Genomic DNA, 24,856 nt, shown 5'->3' with positions numbered 1-24,856 from the left:
AATCTGACCTGAAAACAGATTGTTAACTGTTTCAATACCGAGCACTTTTACCCCCTTCATGTCCAGGCCAATTTTTACTTTCAGCACTGTCGCACTTTGAATGACAATTGTGCGGTCATGCAACCCTGTACCCATATGACATTTTTATAATTTGTTTTCACACAAATAGAGCTTTCTTTTGGCGGTATTTATTCACCACTGGGTTTTTTTATGTTTTACTAAATATACGAAAAAAGACAGAAATTTTTGAAAAAACGTGTTTTTCTTCGTTTATGTTATAAAATTTTGCAGATAAAATTGTTCTTTATAAATTTAGGCCAAAATGTATTCTGCTACATGTCTTTGGTGAAAATAACCCAAATCAGTGTTTCTCATTTAGTCTGTAGGAAAGTTATAGAGTCCACAAACGATGGCATATACTGTATCAGAAAATCAATCAATCCTGATGTACTGAAGGCCTGTCTCATTTCTTGAGGCCTGAAAATGACAGGACAGTACAAATATTCCCCAAATGGCTACTTTTTGGAAAGTAGACAGTCCAAAGTACTTAGTAAGAGACATGGCAAGTTTTTTGAAGTTGTAATTTATTGTCATAATTTTTGGAAAATGAAGAAATTACAAAAAAAAACATTTTTTCTTTACATACAATACAGTACAGGGTCATCATATAACTGGTGTGATCAGGGACACCGACTGGTGACAGCTCGAAAAAAAAAAAATGTTTATTTTTTTTTACCATTTTTTTTTTACACAGTGACCAGAGCAATATGATGTTGACATAGTAACATTGTACTAATGTGGGGAAGTAATCCGGAATTTTTTTTTACACATTATGATTGCTTATAGTAGTGAATTTCATTGCTATAAGCAAGCATTTTACTAAATTAAATAGTTTCATTCAGTTTGTTTTGTTGTGATTAGTTGTGATTGGCCCTAGCTAATCACATGGCACAGATGGGCTGTGATTGGCCCTGTCTGTACCATGTGATCACTGTGACCAATCACAGCTAACAAAACAATTGTAGCAATGAATAGCATGAATCAAAGTCATTTGTTGTTTACAATTGTCATGTGATCTGCTGTGATTGATCAAGAAAATCACATGGTACTGGCGGCAGGCCAGTACACTGATCAGCTGTTGGTGACAAAATGCGCCACATAGCCACCTGCTCCTGCACCCACACAGATGTCATATAGGAACACAGCATCTGTGTCCAAACAGCCACGTGTCCCAATAGACAACAATGGAACACTGGCATGGGGATGCACGCAACACCTGTGCATCACTGTCATGGAGAAACATGGTCCTTGATGGGGTACACATGCCATTGCCCCTTGTAAATGAGACCTTAATGGGCTATTTATCTTTATTTTGTGATTTTTGGCAGGAGTTCTCCTTTTAGCCATGTCCACCCTCATATTTCTTTCAGTACACAATTGTTTAATATAAATGATACTGTGGCCTATTTTACTGCTGTCAGTTAAGTGTAACAATGTATGAATTCACTGGGGAAGAATTCTCTACCTTTTTATGGGTATCTGTCACTTTCACAACTCTTCCATCTTTTTAGATTTTCATCCAACTTGTTTTATAGTGTTCTCAATGATTTATCCCAACAGAATTCTGTTTTATCTTTGTTAATCCATCCAAAGATTAGCATCTCGTAAAAGGTTTAGACTTGGTTGACTGTCTCTTCCTCTGTTGTTTTTCATTTTAAAACAAGAAATAACTTTGATATAATGAGAACACACCAGCTGACATCATGTTTGATAGTTTATTTTGATTTTTGTTAAGATATTTTTAAAGTTTTCTGAATGCCAAGTCCGGTGTGCTACGAATTAGTTTTAAAAGAATAAATGCATTTTTGTTACCTTATCAGAGTGTTTTATCTTATCTTCTTTAATGTATCCCGGCAAATCAAATGTTTGCAAATCTAATCTTTCACTTTCTTTTGCTGTCCTTTGAGAACTGGACTGAAATCATTTCAGATTATGCAAATTGAAATTTTTTATATATTTTGATAGTTAGCTAAGTGAACATGAAAACATTAGAATTGATTTATCAAAGAAATCACTTAGCTTAGCAAGTAAGGTGACACTGTGTTAACTTCAATCATCCAATCAAATGCAAACAAAAATACTGTTTTGCTGAAGTGCATGTTAATCCAAAATGTTATTTTGTTTGTTTGTAACAGTGTTAAAGAATTACAACTCCTATCAGGTTTCTTTTTAGTTGTTTGTGTTCAACTGGGGAGATTTCCCTTAATTTCCCGATTTGGAGACGCAGCAGAAAATGAGAGGAAATTCCTCAAAGTGAACGCAGGTCATTTTGGGAAGTAATCACTAACACATTCCTTTTTTGGACAGTCCTCACTGACACATTCCCATCTTGGGCAGTTGCCACTGACACATTCCCATCTTGGGCAGTTGTCACTGACACATTCCCATCTTGGGCAGTTGTCACTGACACATTCCCATCTTGGGCAATTGGCACCAACACATTCCCATCTTGGTCAGTCATCACCAAAACATTCCTTTCTTGGGCAGTCATCAGTGACACATTCCTATCTTGGGCTTTCAATATCAACACATTCCCATACTGAGCAGTCGTTACCAACACATTCGTATCTTGGGTAGTCATCACCAGCACATTCCCTTCTTTGGTAGTTATCACTGACACATTGACATCTTGGGCAGTCATCACTGACACATTCCCATTTTGGGCTGGTACCACTGACACATTTTTATCTTGGGCTTTCGTGACCGTCACATTCCCATAATGGACAGTCTTCACTGACACATTCCCATCTTGGGTAGTCATCACCTGCACTTTTCATTCTTTGGCAGTCATTACCGACACATTCCCATTTGGGCTGTCATCACCGACACATTCACATTTTGGGCTGGTACCACTGACACATTTCTATCTTGGGCTTTCATGACCGACACATTCCCATAATGGACAGTCTTCACTGACACATCCCCATCTTGGGTAGTCATCACCTGCACTTTTCATTCTTTGGCAGTCATTACAGACACATTCCCATTCCCATTTTGGGCAGCTCAGGTGAAATAGCCAGAGAGGTCATTACTGGTCAAGACTAAGAGACTGCAGGCCAGCCCCTCTGGAATTTCCCCCTGCTCTGAGGCTTTCAGAGGAGGGTCTTGGAGGCAGTGGGTGGATCTGAGTAGTGGCTGGCTTCACTCTTGAGGGACCTCAGCCAATCTCCAACAGAAGGCATGTCAAGGGGCTGGGACTCCCTTAAAAGTGTTGGAGCCTGTACAGTAGCAGGAAGAAGGCTGCTATGAAGCCTAGTGGGATGGAGCCTGCCTGCAAACCTGGACCTGTAAAGGAGGAAAACTCAGGACTCACTGGCCCCTTGAGAGAGGACCACTTGTATGGCAGGGAAGGAGCAGCTCAGCTTATAGGCCTGGTAGCAGCAGCCATTCTGGAAGCGGTACAAGAGAGGATCTGAGTGAGTACACCTGCACCCTCTGGGTGGATAGGGTAAGCAGCACCCTGGTGAAAAACCAGATTTGCTCTCTAATAGTGACTGTTACCCATTTAAAGGAACAGGAGCCAGACCCCCTGCTCAGGAAGAGAGTCACGATATTGCTGGTTGAAGAGGAGTTTATCTAGGGTCTGGGGTAGTACAACTGGAGCTGCTGACCAGCAATCCAACAGAGACTGTGTTAGAGGAAAGAAGCTGTGAATAGTTCAAGAAGTTGTCCTCAGATTTCCCTTAGGCATCCTATACACCCCTTACCCCATACAAGTTTAATCCCCTCAATAAAATAACAAAACCAACGCTCAAAACCTGATTTCTGTCTATGGATGAAAGCTTATGTGGAAAATGTTAACTGACCGGCTGTACAAGGCTATAGAGGGACCCAGATTCATCAGCAATCCCTAAGGGGGTAGCGCTACACATACTTTAAACTGCATTCCTTACTGGAGCAGCCAATTAGATTTTCCCTTTCATATATGTCATTTCCTGTAGTCTGAAGGGGCAGAAAAGTTAGAGTGCTTTATTAACAAGTTCAGACTTCCATAAAACACGTGAGGTCTACTGAGTATATCATAACAGGAAAAGGAAATAACTTGTTCAGGATACAGAAAGAATTATACATGTAATAATGGTAAATCATGACATTTACAGGAAAGATGTATAAACACTAGAACAATACTTTTTCCTGTACAGTCTACTCTTATATTGCAAAATATGACCATAGAATCTTTTTGACCAATTACACATTTTTTTCCTGGTGGTAGATTCTTCCTGTGGGGTGGTTTAGAATGATCTAATTGTCACAGCACACATTTGATTGAAGTCATAGTTGGAAAGATCTTGACCCAATTATCCTTTGTTACAACAAATACCAGATCTTTTCCCATTGTATAATAAAGTCTAGAAGTTGAACACACCTAGATAATGATAATCAGGAGAAAAGAGGGGGGGGGGGGTGACAATTTTTACACTTTTTAAAGAAACCCTATTACCAGACCATTCATGTCAACAACAATCCTCCCATAATATTTTATACATTATATTTACTTGTAAAATTCTCCATTATGTAGACATCCAAGAGCCTTGAGACTGCTGCTGGGCACCACCAATTTGAATATTATGTCAGCAGCCTAAGTTGACCCAAAACAATCACTCAAGTGATGCTCCATAGTATTCTCCTTCACTACTAACCCAGTAGCTACATAAAACATTATGTAAGGAAGGTGAAACAAAGGGCAAAAGAGATGGATCAGCAAAGACAGTAATTAGAGGAGAAGGTTATGATGGGAACTGACTCGTCCTAAAGCAGTCGAATTTACAAACAAGTTCAAAAGCACTTTTGCAAGCAAACAAAATTTCTTTATGGAAAGGAAAAACACTTTAAAGTCGAACTATATGCATTTTTTATGGCTAGAACAATGGAAGGTTATAACCCCTCAAATTTTTTTTTTTCGCAATTTGTGTCCCATTGGGGAGATTTAACTTCACTTCCTGTCCCATAGCCAGAGGAAGAGAGAGGAAACCCCTGCAAATTAAGGGAATTTCTTGGGGACCCCCAGGTCACCAGAGCTAGTGTCCCCATTGACAAGTTTCCCCTCTATTACTTTTCGGGGGACAACCCAAAATCTGGGATTTTCTCCTACTTTTACTTTCAATGATAATGGTAAGCAGGACAAGTAGAGGAGGAGGGGGAATCTCTTTAATGGCAGCACAGACAGCAATAAAAACTGACAGGGGTTCTAATCCCTCTGCATTCTATCCAAAACTAAAAAAATACAAGTTTTGCCTTTAGTTATACTTTAAGTAAGCATTTAAAATAATGTATTTTCTGTGCTTTTACCTGCAGTTTGTTAAGTTACTGACAGGGCCCACCTGCAGGAAATGTTAGCCAGGAATAAGTGGAATGATTTTGGTAAAATTGCAAATTTTGTCATCAGTCAATTTTGCTCATTGAGCTGATTAGGTGAAATTTGTTTAAAAAATAAATATTATACTCTTTTTTTCTGTATTTTGATTGTGAGTTTTTAGGAGAGTGGGTTATAATTAGGGTATTTTAGTTTATTGCATTTAGTGTTCTTTGTATTTTTGTTTTTTCCTTTTGTTGATGTGCTTAATGATTATTTGTGCACTTAATTTTTTTAATTTTAATTTTCTGTTCATTTTTTATGTAAATAGAAAAAAAAACAGGTCTAAGATATCTGGAAGAACATGCAATCCTCAGGAGTCATTTAAAGTCCATTAAACCATTAAACCTTAATTTAATTTTTCCCTTTGCATTTCAATGAAAGGCTAAAATATTCCAAAAATCTCCCTATTTTCCAAAAAAAAATTAATTTTGGCTCATCATTTATGCAATATAAGTTTTAATGGGTTTACTAGGCATCAGATATGCATTCAATAGAAAAAACTTTTGGTGGCTGAAGGCATATAACCTTTCCTTCACCCAAAGCATGAAAAATTCTTGTTGTCCATAGCAAACAATTACCTTTTATGTTGTTCCTGCTTCCCAGCTTTAATATGAAGCAATGTTTATTTCCTATGGTAAGCAAAAAAAATGTCTTTTCTTTTTTTTTGTGCCAATTCCTACATGCTATGACCTTAGCAACAGTGCTGAGTTTTCTGAGGGTCGCTCATAGTTTTGATGGGCTTTCAGTGGATGCTTCAGAGGTGCCCCTTACACCTCATGGTCTTCAGATGTCTCCGTAGGCTCAATTACTATTATTGCAAATTGAATGTAAATTTTTTGACTTTTGCAGAAAGAAACCTTTACCGTATCTGATTATTTTTATAAAACAAAAATCGAAAACTTTCCTAAGGTTGGAAACATTAATTTCATGTAATAGAAGATAAGAGAGGCTTTAAAAGTGGATTGGCTTGTACAAAAAGGCTTATAACATTTTGAAAAAAATCCATACAATTGTAAAAACAAGTGTTGGATTTTTATCTTTAAACTATAATATGTGATCCCCACAGAAATGTGCTCACTATAATTATTAACCTATGCTTGTCTCTGCACTGTTAATTTAAAATGCATTATCCAGTTTAAATATCATTGATTTTGTGTTTAACGTATTACTGCTCCATGTTAGTGTTTATTATATCATAAATAATTTCGAGAATTCTTTTGGAGCTAAAGGCTTAATCTGTTCAATGAACCATTTAAAAGTTTTGCAAGAAGTTTGAAAGTTTGGTGTTAAATTAAATCTGATCAATGAAACAAGTGGTCCTATTAAAGAGTAAACTGAGTCAGGCATGAAGACGTCGTATTTAAAGCGGTATTAAACCCCCGGACAAAAGACAAAATAATAGACCACCTGTAGGTTTAAGTGAGTTTTGGTGTCACAACTCCCCAGTGCCGCTATCTTCACTTGGTCTTCTTCCAGGTTCATGGCTCCAGCAGTATGAATGGCCGGAGCCGTGATGACGTCACTCCCATGGGCATGGGAGCCCTTAGCTGCGACACGGGGCTCTGAAGGAATGGCACGCTGTGTTGTTCCTTCAGAGCGCATGCACTGGTGACATCACCTGCCGCATGCTTTGTGAATACCTCTTAAACGGTGCAAGTTGAGGAGATATTCACTACACCAACAGGTAAGCCTTATTATAGGTTAAGGCTTACCTGTAGGTACAACTTTAGAAGTGGACTTTACTTCCACTTTAAACTCTGGGGGATGAAGTCATCTTAGTATGGCCATGTACTTTTTTTGCACAGATTGTGATGCAGTTTTTCAGTTTCGACAATTTGTGGCAATGTAATTAGATAGCAATACCATTTTCAATGCTTTGGTGTTATCAGTTTGATTTATCAATATGGTAATGAAGTGTTATTGCTGTGATATCAATGTCCCCTGAGGTGTAGGACACATGCATGCTAAAAAGTGGTTGATGCTCAAACTAAGCCTTATGGATAAACCCTAAAGTGTAAGAAAAGCCTAAGTCTAACTATTCTTAAAAAACCCCACTCCCGTCTTCCTACCTATCCTGTCTAACTTGTATAAAATAGATGTGTGTGCTTACCTATTTTTAATTTGGTCCGATCAGGTGATCCTGCAGCTCCTGTTCAGGGAGCACTAAACAACGGCTGGGAATTCCAGGGACTGTGATGGTACTCATAGGCTCCCATGACCAGCTGTTGTTGGCACTCCCTCCTCTCCCATGCAGCAGCCACTTACTGACACAGGGGAGCTGGAGCTGCAAGATCATGTAACCAGACCAGATCAGATTAAAAAAAGGGTAAGTATACAGATCTTTTTATACATGTTAGGCTGGATAGTTAGAAGGAGGGGGTGGGAACATTTTTAAGAGAAGTTAAACATATGCTTTTATTAGACTTTAACCAGTTGCTGCCTGTGCTGTCCTACTAATGACTAGCCGACAGCTAGCTAACGAAACTGACAGAAGCAGCATTGTGTTTCATTCCAAAACTGAATTTAATTCTGCGACTAGTTCTGTAAAAAGGCATATGTGTATCAAAGGGAGAATGGAGAAGACCTTCACTGGTGTTCTTCTAGAATCTAAGAAGGCTGCAGTGGTTTATGGAAAATATTTATTCATTAAAAAATAATAGGCATTGGGTGGTGCTGAGCAAACGGCCCCTTGTGGCCAACATGCATTGGGGCAACCGCTTGACACACAACCCAGAATATATTGGCTATCACTGTAGGTGTAGACTACTACGGTGATTGTCCGCTTCCACAGCCATCCCTCAGTTAATGTGCTGATTTGCCTTTCATAAGCAAAGCACCATGTCAATTTAAGGGGGGGGGGGGTTGTAACCAACTTTATCATTACAAACAACTGCAATTCAAATCTATTTACAACTTCCTAGGGGCTGTAAGAAGCATCTCCAGCAGTTGGAGGTAGTCCTTACTCATATATGGGGCAGCACAGTGGCTAAATGGTTAGTAGTTCCACCTGGCAGTATTAGGGTCATCGGTTCAACATCCCAGCCTCAACACCACCTGCCTGGAGTTTGAATCTTCTCCCTGTGCCTGCGTGGGTTTCCTCCAGGTGCTCTGGCTCTCTCCCACATTCCAAAGACATGTTGGTAGGTGTATTGGCTCCTGTCTAAATGGGCCCTAGTATGTGTATGTATGAATGTGAGTTAGGAACCTTAGATTGTACACCCCTTGAGGGTTAGGGACTGATGTGAATGTACAATATATATGTAAAGCACTGCGTAAATTGATGGCGCTATATAAGTATCTGAAGTAAATAAATAATAAATATGGGCAGCACAGTGGCTTAGTGGTTAGTACATCTGCCTTGCAGAACTGAAGACTCCAGTTCATATCCTGGTCATGACACTATCTGCAGGAAGTTTGCATGTTCTCCCTATGCTTGCAAGGGTTTAATCCAGTTTCCTCCCATTCCAAAGACATGCTGGTAAATCAGTTGGCCCTAGTGTACAAGATGTGAAAATGTAATTCCCAGAATGGATTATAAAAAAACTGTTTGCTTACCTATACACTAGCAGTTGTTATCACCTTCAAAGTAGTCCCCTTGTGAAGCATCACACTTTTCTAGATGACTGTACTACTGCGGAAACATTTCTGGAATTTGTTTTCTGGAATGCTGTGCAGTGTCTTTGTCACGACACCCTGGATGACCAGAAAGTTATCCAATCTATGGCCTTTTAAAGCATTTTTTTCATTTTGGAAACAGCCACATGTTGTCGGACGAAAAAGGTGGTTGGTCAAGTTTTGGAATTAATATCTGAGCCAGGAACTGTCAAACACTTAAAGTGTTACTAAACCCAGGACCCTGTATTCACTATATCTGGTCTCCCACAGTATGCACTACATGGAAATGCAATTATTTTAGTAAATATAAACTGCTAAATACCTTTTCTCATCAGAAGTATATAGCAGTCATGTGACTTCTATCAGTATCCAGCTGAGCACTGGTTAAAGCTTGTAGGATTTTACATTCTGCTCTGACTGTCCTATGAGGCTGCATAACCCCTGACCCTTTGTCTGGACAGTGCTGATCAGCCCCATGCTGATTACAAAAAACTCTCTAGCCATACACACTAAACTGAGCATGTGCACAGTGACTCCTAGAGCTCTTTACTATCCGCAAATAGATTGTGGACAGTAGAAGAAGGGAAGGATCAGAGAAGACAGGATCAAACAGCCTTTTTACACTATATGGAGGATTAACCCCTAAGGTTCCACAGTGAGTACAACAAGCTTGCTTTACTGCATATAAAGATGTATTTTACTGTTGTGGGTTTAGTAACACTTAAAGCACCATGTGCAGGAGCATTGTCGTGGTGGAGAATCAACTTGTCAGGTGAGAGTTTTGGTATTTTCCTTCAAACAGATTCCTATAACCTTTTCAGAATTTCTAATTTTGTTGACTGTACAGTGTTCTTGCATCATGGTGGACATCTTCCAGCCCCTCCTTAAACTGCCAATGACATTAAAAACACTTGATTTCTTCATGGAATGTTCACCATCAGCCTGTTGTAACAGAGCTAAAGTCTCACTCACCCAACAGCACAATGCACACACGTGTTATTTCTTCTACTACTTCATAAAGACTGAGTCAACTGGTCTGGGACCCAGGGGAGTGCAAGTTAGAACAAGTTAGTGCTACACCTCCACATTCCAGGAATAAATGATCACACATCTTATGTACAGTATGTATGTGAAGTAGGAACCTTAGATTGTAAGCTCCTTGAGGACAGATTGAAGGTATTGGGCTAACTTCTGGAAACCAGGCCTGCTAAGACTGATTAAGATTCTGCTGTATGTGGTGTTCCTTTTTCTTAGAGTTGCTGAGAGTAATAATTGCCATTCCACATACTAATACCAATTTGTACTGTCTCACCAAGCTCACATTGAAGTTCATAAATGTCATATTAGTTTAGGCTCCATGTACACGGGACATTTGGAAAACACTTCTGAATGATGGAAACTGACTGCTGGAAACCTAGGCTAAAAAACATCTGTTTAGCCGCATTTGCATACAGCGTTTATGAGCGTTTGCGTTTAGAAGCGTTTTTTAAAGATAACCTCAGGAGTCCTTCCAAAATGCCCAGAATGCACTGAAAAATAGTAAAAAATTTACTATTTCAGACATTTTGAGAGAAATAGAGAGAGCAGAAGTAGAGAGAGCAGTATTTGTTGAGATTAGCTGTCTTTTTTTTTTTTAGGTGTTTGGATGTGTTCCAGCTCATTTCTGTGCAGAAATTATTGCAGCAGTGTCTAACATATTTTCTTTCATGCAACACCTCAAAGTAGGGTGTACCAGGTCCATTTGAGTACCGGGAAAACGCTTTGCATGCATTTTTCTCGAAGAAAAAAGGCTCTGGACAGCATCTGGAAATGGAAGTGTTAAAAAAAATTTCCAAACGCTATGTACTGCCACTTTATGGTCTATTGCCTTACATTGGAGGTCCAATTCTGTACCCTTGGCATCTGTTTTACACAGAATAGATGCTCTAATGCTCATGGAACGTATTCATTATACCCTACTGGATAAGATGCACTTGTTTGATAAAAAGTGGGAGTCATGGAGGGATTATAGACATTTATTGCATAATTAACAACATCCCCACTGAAAATTGACTGGCATATACTGTTGACAGATATATCATTCAATCTACCTTATCATCAATGTATTCCATGTACTTGCAACCTACTCTTTCTATCTCTTCTCTTCCTTACGTTAATATATTTTTCTGTATTGTACTGTTCAGAAGTGCTTTGTTTCTACTGTGTGTATTATTTGTAAATGAACTGTTGTTATACAGTCTACTTTCATATAATAAAACCGTTTGTAAACAAAAAAAAAAAATTCCAAACGCAAATGCTTATAAACGCGTTAGCCATGTTTACACTCATTTACAAGTTTTTGGTGTTTGTTTCAAACGCTGATAAAATCTACTCCTGAACGCAAGTTTGGTACATTCAAAATAAAACTGTAAACACAACTGCTTGTAAGCAACCGTAAACGCCATAGTGTGCATGGACACATAGGAAAATATTAGGGAGAGTTCAGGGGCTGCTGAAAAAAACGCTGGAAAGCTCCTAAACGTGAGTTTATCAGCTGCAGTGTACATGGAGCCTTACTCTAATTTGTTTGAGTCGTTTGAGTCTTTCTGGTGGTAATTTACTCTGGTCGAAAGAGTCCTGTAGTGTCAGCAGGGGTTGGGCTTTCAGAAAGGGGTCCAGAATGACAGGGAGCCCGAAAATAACTCAGTGACTCCTAAGGGGGTAGTGCTAAACCTGTAATATATAAAAAGAAGATTTTCCAAGTACCTGTGAGTGGGGCCCAATGCTTTCCTCTACTTTGGCGTAGAGAATAGGCCAATGCATGCAGCAAGGACGCTTAGAAGATGAGCCACAGACAAGCTGACATCTTCCCAATTTGCCCATTTATACTCACCTTGTATTTATTAATGAAAATCAAATGTGCCTTGATGTGGCTAAGACCAAAGGATCAAGAAAAGAATTAGCCCTGCCTTTTCAGTATGAGAAGCCATCGACTAAACAGTATCCAAGTACGGTAGTTTGGTCCCAGAAGAAATAATAGCAGGCATTTCTTTCTTCCAGTGAAATAAAGTAGATTCTACTAAAGATCACTGAGAGGACTGGAAGCAGACAATCTCCCCTGAGAACACCAAATCAGAAGAGGCAGCAACTTGCACGGAGAAATGTAACTGTTTGTTTCTGTCCTTCTCCCTATGTAAACACAGCACATCCCTTGTTAATATTATGTACAGGTTTAGATACGCCGAATACCCCGAATCAGAGCGAAAATAGATCAGGAAAGGAAACTCTTTAAAGATCAAGCTTGACCAAAATATATCAATGTTATTACTAAGGAAATAAGTAAACATATGGTATTTATACATAAGCACATCAATGCTGATGGGAAGTCTTACAACTACCAGGAAACTAAAGGAAGGACAAATTATGTAAAGCAAACTATTATTTAACATAGTCTTTTTTTAAATGTGACTTTTATTGTAATTTGTATTGAAATTTTAACAGTTACAGTTGTGCTCAAAAGTTTACATACCCTGGCAGAAATTGTGAAATTTTGGCATTGATATTGAAAATATGACTGATCTTGCCAAAAAATGCTCTTTTATTGAAGGATGATGATCATATGAAGCCATTTATTATCAAATAGTTGTTTGGCTCCTTTTTAAATCATAATGATTCTTTTTTAAAAACTTTGGTAAGTGAATCTCTTCTCTAGCATCTCTCGTCTATGTGTTCTGGACCTTTCTGGATCCCAACTAGCCAGTGCAGTTCCATATGACCACTTTGTGTGTTCAAATTATAAATTAGTCATTAAACATGATTTAGTTCCCCTGCTTGTGTTCTGTCCCTCCTCGAAATTTCTTGAATAGAAACGTGATCCTTTCTGACATTATCACACACAATGTCAGACCAGCAGTCCTGCATTGTACATGAGGATGGCCAGTGCCCATCCTCATTCTGGAACATCTGAGAGCAAGGAATAAAGTAAGCATTAACTGGCTAACCCTCTTCCCCTAGACTAATGCAGGCCATACATGGTTCCGAACGATTTTCAGATGAAAATCGGACCTAAGAATAATTGGCCGATTTTTGCTCTGTTAGTGGGGCAATGGCATCGGCCGATTTTTGTGGTTCCTCCCCATTTCATTTATCGGGCATGCTGGAAAATTCATGAAAAACGACCGATTTTCTAAATCATTGGTGGCACCATCGGATTACAGAACAAACGACGTTTCGATTTTGGGACGAAAAATCGTTCGGAATTCGAACCATGTATGGCCTGCATAAGTCAGCATTTAATCCTTGTAGTATGTGGGCATTTTTTAAAATTCTGAAGTTCACTTTTAATCATTCCTTGCTCAATTTACAAAGAAAAAATATGTTTTGACTTTGGATATACTTTTCCTGCCATTATATATATCTATTGGTACTTTTTTAAGCTGATAGGAATTATCCTTGAAAGTAAAGTTGGGTAAAGTTAAATGTTAGCGTATTCTTGAACTGTATCATGTTAACAGTCATGCTAGAACAGGTGAATAAAGCTAGCAAATTTGTGTCCATTCCTTCAGAATGGTATGATAATTGATATAAGACTTCTTAGATCTTTGCTTTGAAGAAAAGATGGTAAAAAGCAATACGGCAGTGTAGAACAATCATGTTCAAAGAAGAGTAACTCATAGCAACCAGAAATATCTTAGCTGAACTTAGTAAACTGAAATCTGATTGGTGGAAATGGGTCACTCCTCCATATAAATATTCCTGTTGCTATCCATTCTGAATCTAGAAAAAGCACAGACATGCATTTAACTAGATTGGATCTGCAGGAGATACACAAGTATTCTCTGGTCTGCTGGTTGCTAAAATGAAGTTGCTTAACCGATGGAAAGGCTGCAGGACATTACTAAATTCCAGAGAGAGAATGCACAAATCATTCACAAATCAAATAAGTTGAAACATATTTTTAAGCCTTAACATTGCCAAAAGCTTATTGTAAGGGATTTTCGGCAAGACGAATTGCAATTGGAAATGCACATGCGCATAGGAATTCCCAGACAAAAATTACCAGTTGTGTGCATGTGCGCAGAAATGTGCGGTCGCGCACACGCACGGCGAAGATTGGTGCCAGACGACCTATTTAAAGAGTGTCTCTGCCCATGTTAAGTGCTGACTGGTCTTCAGCTCCCCCGTGTCCTGCTTGTTCCTGTGTGATCCCTTTGTTGCTGACCCGGCTTGTTCCTCACCTGACTCTGATTGCTCTCCTGATTGATACTGGTTCCTGACTTCAGCTCTACTCCTGACCTTGGCTTTGATTCTGATTCTGTACCATACTGCCCGACTGTTGATGACCCTGGCTATTCCCATGACACTGCTCCTGTCTCTTGTCCTCACTACCTGCCTTGCTCTGGTGCATGCCTGGCCATCTACAAGACCTGCTCTGCTTGTTACTACTGTGCCTGAATCAGAAGATCATCAGTCTTCCAGGGTCATCATCTGCAAGAGCTGAAAACAACAACTACTGGCGCTCTTGTTCACCTGGGTCCTAGACTCCTTCTGTTCCAACTCCAGTGAGGTCAGGGCTAGTGACACAAGTGAGGCCGACCTCGTCATTTCAGTCTCCCATCAGGTACGTGACACTTATGCAGGAGATACTGGAGCATTCTTAACAGTGTTCTGTTGATTGCTATGGTGAGGTCACTACGTGACAGTACTGAATTTTGGGGTGGGGGCACATACTATTAACAAATATATATTTATAAGCTTTAACATTAACCATACTTCAGATTTACTAGGTTTAAGAAAATAACTAATAACAAACCCATCCAGTACCTGAATCCCTGCCACCGCAAACGGGGAGTGCACAGCTAACATTGATAAAGTATTATAGCTCAGAACAATAAAAAATGAACACTCAACCAATAAACCTCACAATCCGAAAGCATTAGTGACAGCAAAACATGTAAAAAAAAAATCATACACCAATGTTTTAGTTCCACAAAAGACCCTTTCTGCAAGATGACAAATAACGGTCTACAATCAGATTGTAACATCTATTCAATTTAGAAATTTGCAAAAATCTTAAATGCGTGTGTTGCCATCCCTGGATGGATGTAAAGAGAAGAACCTATACCTCTCAATGCATTCTAGTGTGTTCTCTATGTTTCTTGCTTGCGAACATTTCTTAACAAGGCCTAAGACCAATAAAGGCCCATCACTGAGTCTTCTCTCCTCTTAGGTTGTAGAACTGATGTATGTGAAATAATGCACCTTGTGAATCCTGCAGAAGGAAGCTTGTTTGATATAACAGCATGTAGGGCCACCACCAGAGGGAGACAGCCCATACACATGTAGGGGGTCCAACCAACAAGACCAAGTTGTTGCTGCTGTAGTAACTAGCAATTGCAAAAGCAGGGCAACACGGAGTGAGATGATGCAGCTCACTTAGTTCCGATGGCAGGGGGGAAGGCAGAGTGATATCATCTGCACTCCGCCTCTCCCTGCAGACTGAATGCTGGTTTGGGTGCTCACTGTTGACTGGTCTGGAGACAAGTTGTTAGACATTACAGTGGTAAATTGATTGACCATGTTGCTGGATGTGGGCCTGTGCTGTGACTGTCTCTTTGCTGGATTGGGCTGTCTCTTTGTTATATGGGGATGGCTCTTTGCTGGATTCTGATGTCTCTTTGCTGAATATATGGGGAGGTCTCTGCTGGATTGGACTGTCTCTTTGCTGGATTGGACTGTCTCTTTGCTTAATACATGGGGATGTTTCTTTGCTGAATATATGAGGCTGCCTCTTTGCTGAATATATGGGGATATCTCGTTGCTGGACTGCGATGTCTCTTTGTTGGATTGAACTGTCTCTTTGCTGAATATATGGGGCTGCCTCTTTACTGCATTGGGTCATCTGTTTGCTGAATATATAGGGATGTCTCTTTGCTGTGTTGGGCCATCTCTTTCCTGCATATATGGGGATGTCTCTGTGCTGAATATATGAGGCTGTCTCTTGCTGTTCTTTGGCCAAAATATAATTCCTTACTGTTAAATCTTGAAAGCCCTGATGACTTAGAATACACTTTTCAGTTTCATATATTAAGTTGTAATAGTGTTAAAATAAAACTAGGTGCACTGAAAGACTCAGTGTGATGATGAGTGGGTGGATTTGGTGGGACAGCCAGTGGGCGGGCCTTGGGGAAAATTGGTGGTCAGGCCCAGGGGAGCCTGAGTAAAAGATCAGACATAAGTTTACAGCTAAGAATGATGAATTCTGATTCTGGTTATAGATTGCTGCACATACTGCCATATTACATATTTTAATAGGTGATAGGACCCTCTCATACTTAGTTAAAGTCCATTTACAACCTCTTGAGAGCCTGTAAAGCAGATCGTGGGTGCAATGTCAGGCTCTTGCAGACTGTCAGTACACTGCCTGTACCTCCAATACGAGCAGGCAGTTACTGAAGTTTAGGAAGCACAAAGGACTATGAGAGCCCCCACCAGTGCCCTCTCAGTTAATTGAGAACTGCAAGCCGTCAGCCACAATGGCTGATGGTAGTTGTAGTTCATTAATTCACAGAACTCTGACGCAACCTTATCAGAGTGAATGACAGATCAGAATGAATGACGCGGCCTTGTGGACGGAGCCCTGCACAGCCGCGTGTTTTCAAATTGTGACAGCAGGTGTGGAGAGAAGATTCCCAGCCTGTTGTCACGAGGAGGTGATGGATCGGGGGGGAGGCAGATGCACAACATGTTACATGTTACACCCTAAATGTTGAGAAAGGTGAACTTATTCTTTAAATAGAAGCTTTGGTCCTCTATTATATATTTATTTAAGATATACATATAAGTGAGGCATAATGTAGATAATCCTATCAGTGTGTAGTATTGTTTTCAAAAGAACATCTTTACATGCAGAAAATATTTGCAGAAGTGTATTATATAAATAAAAGTGCAGCGCTAAGTGATAAATCTGAAAATTGTCCACTATAAGTCCACTTCATATAAACGTGCCAGGTGACAAATAGAAATCCACAATGGTGATCCGTGAGGAAGTAGCAGAAATGCGCACTCACCAGAAAGCGGATATACATAAGCAGTATATATCAAAAGCCCATGGATCCTCGGTCAAGAAGAAACAGGTCTGGTCACCGTGGATTGGCCTTTCCTTTCCTCAAGGGTGCAGAGCAAAGTTCTTCCTCCTCTTAGGTAGATGCTTGAATTCCTAATAAGGACTCTGCAAAGAGGCACTCCTTTTCCCAGAGGTTATGCTGCTCCATGTCCTGGCATCCATCTGCACATGGAGCAGCATAACCTCTGGGAAAAGGAGTACCTCTTTGCAGAGTCCTTATTAGGAATCCAAGCATCCACCTAAGAGGAGGAAGAATTTTGCTCTTCACCCTTGAGGAAAGGAAAGGCCAATCCACGGTGACCAGACCTGTTTCTTCTTGACCGAGGATCCATGGGCTTTTGATATATACTGCTTACGTATATCCGCCTTCTGGTGAGTGCGCATTTCTGCTACTTCCTCACGGATCACCATTGTGGATTTCTATTTGTCATCTGGCACGTTTATATGAACTGGACTTATAGTGGACAATTTTCAGATTTATCACTTAGCGCTGCACTTTTATTTATATTATTCTGTATAAGTATTTATTGGTTACTTAGAGTGCCTAGCTGCTTTCTAGGATCAGCGCTCACTTTTTTTCATTTTCTATTTGCAGAAGTGTGCCCGTTGGTACATATTATAATTATTATAATTAAAGGGTTTGTGTGTTAGTTTACTTAGTCGGTGTATTAATGTCTAATAATTATATAATAGTATTATACATTTTATTAATTGATTATTGCAGTTTGAAGTGTTTAGAACTTATGGGGAAGTATTTGTCTACCAATCTGCTAGATAGGAGGGTAAAACTGTCAAGGGAAGGAGAGTGGGGTTGGCAGTCTTCAGAATGTGGTGCAGGTGTCTGGGGGATGTGACCATCACAGTACAATTGTATCTCTAGGTGTTTTATAGAGGGATATACAACCTTGACCTGGTGGGATTAATGTAGTTGTAAACCCTTACATATACCCAGTGAAGTGATCCTCCTACATAAATTGTACCTGTTTATCTGCAGTATTCTTTACACTACATCTGATCAAAATCAATATTTTATAAAGCTTGTCTGAGAGTTCTGAAAATATGGGGTGGAGATCTAACATTTCACTTTGCAGAGCTCTGAAAGCTGGTTGGAGGGAAGGCTGAGGTTGTCAATCTGCTGGAGGTCCCTCCCCATCACCATTTTTCTCTTGGTGTCAGAAAAACCTTTCAGCAGTGATTTCTGCTATTAGCTGAGGAATGAAGCAGCAGAGAGAAATGACACTTAGTGATCTGGATTGTGACAAGTACACACTATAGAGGGATGTGCTTTGTTCATATCTCATGTCTGAGGTTTACAACCACTTTAATGCACACACACACTGGAAACTTGTCACTAAGGGGTTAATGTGTTTAATTTGAACAGGGTCACCGAGGAGTCAATGTATGTAAACTGCTGCCATGAATAAAGAATAAGTAAGTGTGGTAATGCACAAATAGGTAATTACCGGAGTATTAGAAGAGGAGCATTTAGGCTGCATTCACACTTGAGTGTTTGCAGCTTGAAGCTCCAAAAAAGCTCAAACTTAAAAAATCAATTGTTTTTATGGTGCCTGTTCACACGTGATCACGCGAACAGGCACCACAGAGTTTTTTTTTATGTTTGAACATTTTTGGAGCTTCAAGCTTTGAGCTTCAAGCTACAAAACGCTCAAGTGTGAATCAGGGGTGGACTGACAACTCATGGGGCCCCCAGGCAATAGGGGATCATGGGGCCCCTGTGTCCTTGCCCAAACTCAAAAAAGCCTATGAAAAAGGTACCAGGGGCATCTCATGGGGCCCCCTACTGACCTGAGTTTCCAAATGGTCAGTCCGCCCCTGGTGTGAATGCAGCCTAAGAGGCTGAAAAAAATCCCATAACATTCAGGAGAGGAGCTTATTGTCACACATGTAAGTTTGTCTACACATGCCTTACTGTTAGACACATTTAGTGCTTGAGCCTTCCTCCATTCCAATGGCTAGAATAAATTAATATTCTGTGCAATGGAATCAATGAACGCCCAAATGCTTGACGCGCCTAAATGCACCTAAATGCATGGGGAAAACGTGGCTTTAGGTGCGTTTTTTTAAGCTGCTTTTGACAGACGCAAAGGTGTTCAGGTGTGGAAAAAACGTCCTGTGTGCATGAGGCCAAAGAAGGCAGTGGAGGGATTTTTGGTCTACAACATGATAACTTCTGTGGTTCTATACCTTATGGAAAAATTATATTGCAGCTGTGCTCAAAAGTTTGCATATCCTTGGAGAATTAGTAATATACAGCATGTACCATTGTTAACCACTAGCCTACATGGCACTTATACCCTCTTCCTGCCCAGGCCAATTTCCAGCTTTAAGCACTGTCAAACTTTGAATGACAATTGCGCGGTCATGCAACACTGTACCCATATGCAATTTTTATTATTTTTTTTGTGACAGATAGAGCTTTATTTTAGCGTTATTTAATCACCTCTGGGTTTTTTTATTTTTTGCTAAACAAACCAAAAACCACTGAAAATTTTGAAAAAAAAAGTTTTTTTCTTAGTTTTTGTTATAAAATTTTGTAAATAAGTGATTTTTCTCCTTCACTGATGTGCTCTAATGAGGCTGCAGTGATGGGCACTGACAGGCTGCACTGATGGACAATGATAGGTGGCACTGATGGGCACTGATGAGGAGGCACTGGTAGGTGGCCCTGATGGGCATTGACAGGCATCACTGATGGGCACTGAAAGGCAGCACTCATATATGGCACTGATAGGTGGCACTGATAGGCAGCGCTGACTGGCACTGTTAGGTGACACTGTTAGGCGGCACTGATAGGCAGCACTAATGGGCACTGATAGGCGGCACTGATGCACACTGATATGCGGAACTGACTGGCACTGATAGGCGGCACAGACTGGCACTGATAGGTGGCACTGATTGGCAGCACTGATAGGTGGCACTGACTGGCATTGATAGGTGGCACTGACTGGCACTGATGGGTGACACTGAAAGGCAGCTCAGATGGGCACTGATACGTGTCATTGATGTGCACTGGTAGGCACTGATATGTGGCATTGATGTGGCACTGATGGGCACTGGCAGGTGGCATGGATGAGCACTGACAGTGATGGACACTGACAGGTGACACTGCTGGGGCTACACAGATCATCAGGGCACCACAGATCGCCACGCTGCGCTCTCCCGAAGCCGCGCATGCGTGCTTAGAATGGGACGATGTCATATGATGTCCTCCCAGAACAAGAGAACAGACTTGCGCCCGTCATTTCACTATATGGCGGGCGGGAGGCGGTTAAAGAAAACATGCCATCAATTCTCACAAAATTCCCTGTGCCTTTAAAGCTAACACCCCCCCCCCCCAAAACATCAGTGAACCACCATCATGCTTCACAGTGAGGATGATAATCTTGTCTCTATAGGCCTTGTTGACCCCTCTCCAAACATAGCGCTTATGGTTGTGACTATAAAGCTCTATTTTGGTCTTGTCACTCCAGATTACAGTGTGCCAAGAGCTGTGAGGTGTATCAAGGTGTTGTTGGACATATTGTAACCAGATTTTTTTGAGGCATTGACGCAGTAAAGGCTTCTTTCTGGCAACTCGACCATGCAGCTCATTTTTGTTTAAGTATCATTGTATGCCCTGTTATCCCTTCTACCAGGCTCTCTATGTCAACAAAAAATGAGTCTGCTCCAATTTTTTGTGTCTGTTGGCAGACAGTTGATACCTTCCAAGTGGAAATCATCCAGTGCTCCCTCCCTCTTACACTGGGTGCATGTTATGAATGGTACAATGAGGCTGGAGGAACTACTGACCCAGGAAAATGAAACATCTTAAAAAGTTTTTCGCTGTTTGGACGATTTGGACCGTGTATTCACTCTGACCTGATGTGTGTGTCCCCTTTTTCTGTTTGTGGGGATCTGTTGGTTATTGTTTTAATCTACACCTATTGTGCCTATTGTATTACTTTATGCACCCTCTGAATAAAAATCATTTTCAGCCATAATTATCATCGTATGGTGCTCCTTGAAACAAACACACTGTCTTTTTCCAGAGCAGCCTGTATTTCTCCTGAGGTTACCTGTGGGTTTTTCTTTGTATCCCAAACAATTCTTCTGGCAGTTGTGGCTGCAATCATTTTTGGTCTACCTGACCTTGGCTGGCTATCAAGCAATCCCCAAATTTTCCACTTATTAATAAGTGGTTGCAGTACTGACTGACATATTCAATGGTTTGTATATCTTTTTATATATTTTTTTTGCATCCTTATAAAGTTCCATTACTTTGTTCATTTTTGACAGTTCTTTTCTGATCCCCATGGCTCAGTATATCTAGCCTGCTCAGTGCATCCACGTGAGAGCTAACAAACTCATTGACTATTTATACACTGACACCAATTGCAATTTAAAAAGCCACAGATGGGATATTAACCTTTAATTGCCATTTTAACATGTGTGGGTCACCTTGTGTGTCTGTACCAAGGCCAAACATTCCAGGTTATGGCTCCTTTTTAAGGATTTAAAAAGGAGCCAAACTATTTGATAATAAATTGCTTCACATGATCACTATTCTTAACCACTTGCTGACCGCGCTATAACTGAATGATGGCTACAGTGTGGATGTCCAGTTCTGGGAGAGCGTCATATGACCCGCACGCCCACTGCGCTCTCTGTGTCCACTGTGTCCTATGGACACAGCTGATCACATATCATGGTAAAGGACCAATCACAGCAGCCCTTTACCACATGATCACCTGTGTCCTGTCACTGCTCATCACAACAATGTAAACACACTTGCCTGTTATCGGAAGCACTTTCCTCACGCTTTCACAGTGTAAGAAAAGCACTGACGATAACCGGTAAATGTGAAAGGAGACATCTAGACTGATAATCAGGACACTGGTTATCAGTGCAGCCCCAACAGTGCCCATCAGTGCAGACAATTAATGCCTATAAGGGTCCATCAGCGCTGCCAATCAGTGCCCAACAGTGCTGGCAATCAATGCGGCCAGTCAGTGCCCATCATTCCTGCCAATTTGTTTGCATCAGTGCTGCCAATCAGTGCCACCTATCAGTGACTCCTATCAGTGTCCTTCAGTGCTGCCTATTAGTGCCCTTCATTGCTGCCTATTAGTGTCCATCAGTGCCATCTATCAGTGCCCATCATTGCGGAATATCAGTGCTCACCATGCAGCTTCATCAAAGCACATCAGTGAAGGAGAAAAATTACCTGCTTGCAAAATTTTATAATATAAGCAAAGAAAATTTTTTTTTCTAAATTTTTGGTCTTTTTTTGTTTGTTTAGCACAAAATAAAACACCCAGTGGTGATTAAATACCACCAAAAGAAAGCTCTATTTGTGTGAAAAAAAATGATAAAAACTTCATAAAGGTACAGTGTTGTATGACTTGTCATTCAAAGTGCAACAGTGCTGAGCGCTGAAAATTGGCCAGGGCAGGAAGGGGGTAAAGTGCCCAGGAAGCAAGATAAAAGTTTTTTGGCATGATCAGTCATATTTTCAATATCAATGCCAAAATGTCATGATTTCTGCCAGGGTATGCCAACTTTTGAGCACACCTGTATATTGTATTAAAAATATAAAAAATTGAGATATTTTAATCTGTCATCTATTTTTCTACTAAAGCTGTGCTTTAAAATAGTTTTGATGATTTAAATAAAAGTCTATCTTTATAACAACAATACTCATATCTAAAAATAGTCATCAGCACTCTACTTAGTTTACTTGATCAATCACACATCAGTCATTTTAATGTTCAATTTTTCTTGCTGCACTTAAATTAGCTTGTTTTTCAGGCGTCTCAATTTTTTGGCAGAGATATGTCTCCAAAGAGTAAATGACACAGGATTTTAAGTCTGTTAAATAAACAGTACGTTTTTGTGTATATTTTATGCAGACAAGAAGTCACCGTTTACACCTTACATAAACTGTACAGTAACCTCATAAATTGTGGTTCCTCAATCTTTATACAACTTAAATGGTTCTCCAATAAAATTATCAGCTTTTAGCGTTGTGTTCACAAAAAGCTATATAATAAATGAAACATTCACTAATCCTTCAACTAAATCGACTCGAAGAAACGCTACAGTAGATGTAGCTGTAGTGCTGTATGTTTGTATTAGTCCCATAAATATTCTTCTCTGTAAATATTTTTGTTAAAGTGATGGCAATACAAATTAATGTACGCTGGGATTCAATAAAAATGATTCGGAAGACTTAAATTCCTGAGTACTGCAATTCACTAATGACTCTACAAGATTTTACTGAATCCCGTTTGGACTTGGCAAAGGTACATCCTGTAAGTATTCAGTAAGTGCAAACAGATGCAGAATGGTTTGTGGATCGTATTATTGCATGAAAATACTTCACACAAGTACAAAAGTAGTATTTCCATTGAGAATACTTTAAAGGAAACACAGAGTTTTTTCAATTGTGTTATTTTATATATACTGTATGTGTAGTTTGAAAAAAAGATCAGCTTGCTACGTTCCTTTCCTTCCATTGAGGAATCAGACCAAAATCAAGAAACATGAAGTGTTTAGGCTGCAATTAATTACCTAAACTTCAAAGTCAAATTAAAGTCCATCTTCTCCAAGGAAGAAGAAGATCTGAGATGTCATGCAGCCCAACAAATACAGCTAGAAAAAGTAAGTAGGTATATTCAAGGTTTTTTTTTAAGGTCAGGGGGTACTCCAACATTGCAATTAGGATAGCAAGTCAAGAAAAACCTTCAATAGAGGTATTGACAGAAATACAAACTCGAATCTTGGCTCAGTAGAGAAAGGCCAAATCCCCTTGTGGTTTTATTGCCATTTGTCTGTCTCTTGAGAAGAGGAGATTAAGGGGGGATATGATCCCCATGTATAAATACATCAGTGGTTCATATAGTGAACTCGGTGTAGAGCTATTCACCCTGAGGTCATCACAGAGGACAAGGGGGCACTCTTTACATCTGGAGGAAAAGAAATGTAATCTCCAAACACGGAAAGGTTTCTTCACAGTGAGAGCTGGGAAAATGTGGAATAAACTCCCTCAAGAGTTGGTTCTGGCCAGCTCAGTGGATTGCTTTAAAAAAGGCCTGGATTCTTTCTTAGATACACAGAATATAACTGGATATTAACATTTATAGGTAAAGTTGATCCAGGAAATATCTAATTGCCTCTCAGGGGATCAGGAAGGAATTATTTTCCCAGCAGGAGAAAATTAGATCATACTTTCTGGGTTTTCTTTGCCTTCCACTGGATCAACTGTGGGTATAGGATTATAACTTTTTTTTTTTAATGGTTGAACTGGATGGACTTTTGTCTTTTTTCAGCCAGACTGACTGGGGTTTATTTACTAAAGCTGGAGAGTCCAAAATCAGACTCACTTCTGCATAGAAACCAATCAGCTTCTAACCTCAGCTTGTTCAATGAAGCTTTGGCAATGAAACCTGGAAGCTGATTGGTTTCTATGCAGAAGTGAGTCTGATTTTGGACTCTCCAGCTTTAGTAAATAAACCCCACTATGTCTGATAACAACCAGGACACCAGGAAAAGAAGACATGGCCAGTCTCCCCAACAGGGTCAAGTTGGCATAGATGGTTAGAATTTTGAATGAAAATTCATGGGAAAAGAAGGTTCTAAGATAGTTTGTTCTAATCATTAGTGGGTCAAGCTAATGTTTGTTATCAATGTCAGTGACAAGAAAATTCAAAGGAGCAGGATGG

The 24,856-nt window shown here is 39.9% G+C and overlaps 1 long non-coding RNA gene across 1 annotated transcript in view; it reads right to left on the bottom strand.

Annotated features, from left to right (window-relative positions):
* Positions 1–586: 586 nt before the first annotated feature.
* LOC149444006 (uncharacterized) overlaps positions 587–24,856 on the bottom strand; it is an 86,099-nt gene continuing 61,829 nt past the window's right edge. Inside the window, exon 3 of the long non-coding RNA XR_016306559.1 lies at positions 587–4,426. This is a non-coding gene — a long non-coding RNA (uncharacterized LOC149444006). The remainder of the gene's footprint in view (positions 4,427–24,856) is intronic.

Source organism: Staurois parvus, unplaced genomic scaffold (assembly GCF_062004578.1).
Source record: "Staurois parvus isolate SC_StPar_1 unplaced genomic scaffold, SC_StPar_1.0 ptg000818l, whole genome shotgun sequence".
NCBI lineage: Eukaryota > Metazoa > Chordata > Amphibia > Anura > Ranidae > Staurois > Staurois parvus.
Note: the sequence above shows the minus strand (reverse complement) of the source record. Positions and strands in the feature narration are given on the sequence as shown.